Consider the following 3,300-nt stretch of genomic DNA (forward strand, 5'->3'; position numbering starts at 1 on the left):
GGTTCTGGATAGGTCTCACTTTAGGAAGGGGTCCAGGTGTTGGGATCTTGAAAAAGTGACTTCACTCTACTTATGTTGGAATCATGCATAATATATTTCAGGTTTTTGAGGAGTGCGGGTGATTTGTTTGTTTCACACAAAGCAGTGAGTATGTTTGCATTTTACTATTATTTTTATTATTTCGCCAACTCCTCCAAATATCCTTTGTAGATTCCAGCTCCACTGTCCCTGCAGAACGTCTCCAAGCCCTTACAAATCATTACACTAAGAAGGGTGATGTAACACAAAAGGAACGGTGGGAAGACACCCTTTTAAATGTTCCATTATAAAGTGTCATCTGTCAGAACACATCATATTATTATAGGCCCAACAGGTCATAGGCTGTGTCCTAATAGATCTTTATATTACTCCATAAATGAGGTGGGAACTGCCACAGTAATTCAGACTTTCAAGGCCCTTGGCACTTGACCTGAGGCCATTCTCTTGCCATTTCTGCCGTGCTGCAAGGAAAAACATATGTGTCCCCACAGACTGTTTTAGTTGCTACATCTGCTATAACCTGGGACTCCAGATTAGGGGGAAGACCTCTAATGTCCAAAAGTCCTGGGCCAGCAGTTCTACAGATAAGTGACCACCCCATACACAGCACAGGGCTTGAGGCTGGCACCTACAATCGGTATATTTTGGGAATATCACTGCTCCTCTCTGAGATTACTTTTCCCTCCTCTGAAAAGCGCTGTGGTGAAAGGATGAACCTCATAGGGCTATTGTAGGAAATCCCAGGAGAAAACATGGCATAGACTTATCTAGTGTCTGGTCCTGTATATAGGACTGCTGAGCATCTTCATGTGTAGCAGTTCTCTCTCCCAGTGAAGAAGTTCTCCACATCAACCCTCATGGCACTCTGGGTTTACAGAAGCACCTGGAAAAGAGGCAGTTTTCCTCTTTCCTGTTGGTGAAGGACTTACATGATTCCAAATACTTGGTCCTGCTACTTGTCCTTTATGGGCCCAGAGTAGAGGTCACTGAGGGAAGGCAGAGCAGCTCCAGTCCTACTCAGTATATGGAAAGTGCTGGTTGGGATTCCTTCATCCAATAATATAGATTAAGCATCTACTATTGCAGACACATTTCTAGTCACTAAGATCATTGAAGGAATATAGTTGATAGAGTGTCTCAGTCTCAAGTCTAATCAGAGTCTCCGACAGTCAATCACAATACCCTCATAGGCACGCATGTCTATAGTTTGTTAAATGAGACATCTTCATGGATGCCTCATAAGTTGAATGGATTCACCCACATTTAACCATTAGGATGGATGATAAGATCAAGTAAAGGCATGGGGTGGCTCAGTTAGGCCCATGCCTTCAGGTTAGGTCATGATCCCAGGGTCCTAGTTTTGAGCCCTATACTAGGCTCCCTGCTCAGTGGGAAGCCTGCTTATCCCGCTTCCTCTGCTGCTCACCCCACTGATTCTCTCTCTCTGCAAGAGAGGACAGAGGAGAGGAACATGCGTTTCCTGGGCAGAAAACAGCTGCTAGGTGTTGGAAGCCTGAAGCATCTTTTGTGTACAGAACCCAGGTTATAGCAGGCAAGATGAGAAGGAGAGTACTGTGGACCAAAATCAACTTCAAATATGGTAGTCATGAACCCAAGGGCCTCTTTCAGCTGGCTTCCTTTTTACCAGATTTCTCTTCAGCTGCCCTTGTGGCCTGAATTGGAGAACATGGCTTTGAATGGGGCTATCCTCTTGCAATGATATCCAGGGAGGACCCTAATGTCTTTTGGCCCTGTTCATATGGGGGACTTTATTTGCAGAGCTGCACCCAGGAGATCACAGAGGATATGGTCTGTGCCTTCAACACTTCTAACTCCCTAGACCATTATCAGGTGCACCAGGCAAACATGGATCAATGCGGTTCTGAGGTGAGAATGGCAAGAGGGTTCTCTGTACAACTATGGCCCTCAGAGGAACATGGAGAGAAACTTGGGGCCTTTCCATAATGTTTCCTCATGAGTGCCTGAGAGGCAAAACTGCAAACAGAACCTGAAACTCCCCTACTAACCTCCAGCTACATATGAGGTGGGAAGACACTCTTAACCTATGTTGGAATGGTGCAGAATATTTGCATGTTATTGAGAAGTGGGGGTGGTTTGTTTCACACAAAGCAATGAGTATCTATGAGTTTTACTATTATTTGTTATTATTTCACCTACACGTCCTAACTATTCTGTGTAGAACCCAGCTCCACTGTCTTTGCAGAAATTAGTAAATATCCTTAAACAGAACGTTTCTGAGCCTTTACAAAGCATCAGACTAAAGAGGGTGATTTACAAAATAGGAAGGGTGGGATGAAACCTTTCTATGTGTTTCTCTAAAACTTGTTCATCAGAACATATCAGATCAATGTAGGCCCAACAGGTCATGAGATGTGTGCTTATATATCTCTGTAATTCTCCAGAAATGAGGCCGCCTACCACAGTTATTCAGACTTTCAAGGCCCTTGGCACTTGACTTGATGACATTCACTTGCCATTTCTGCAATATTTCAAAGAACATCTTATATTCACACAGACTCTTTTAGCTGCTAGATCTGCCATAACCTGGATCCCCAGATTAGAGGGAAGGCCTCTGATGCCTCCTAACCCCCATATCAGGCTCTGTCCATTTTGTAGAGATCCACACAGCAAATATTGGATGATTTGCTCCAATGGTCCAATTACTTCATTTCCCCTGACAAGAACAGATGCATCAAACCAACAACAACTTCAATTGCCGGTCTGGGGTGAGAACAGGTCGCATTCATGGTCAAAACCAAGACTCACAGATGATCAGGGCAAGGCAAGAACACATACTGGAAACAATTTGCTCCCCTGGGGCCTGAGGAAAAGGTGGTTCTCCCCTGACACTTCCTTCCTATGTCAGGAACAGACCTAGCTACATCACCTTTGAGGAAATGCCAAGCAGCCTATGCTTTTGTCTATTCTCAGGCCAAATGTATGTGACCTTGAGCACCATTTGAGATTTAAACCCTCTCTGTTCTATCTGCAGTGGGGATGTTTACTGATGACTCAATGGCATACTGCTCTTCGTAAAAGCTCTGAGTTGAGAGAAATGCTGTTGATGTTCAGCTAACAGAATGTGTTGAAATTACTAACGGTTTCCATGTCTTCCCTCAAACCAGTGGTACTTTGAAGCCTAGAACCTTTTTCTGTGTGGGCAGTGAAGTCCTTTGTCCTGTACAGATTCCCAAGGGTATGGAAGTCTCTCGTCTGAGCACCAGACTCTGTTATTCTCAA

The sequence above is a fragment of the Canis lupus genome, chromosome Y (assembly GCF_048164855.1).
Source record: "Canis lupus baileyi chromosome Y, mCanLup2.hap1, whole genome shotgun sequence".
NCBI classification, from domain to species: domain Eukaryota; kingdom Metazoa; phylum Chordata; class Mammalia; order Carnivora; family Canidae; genus Canis; species Canis lupus.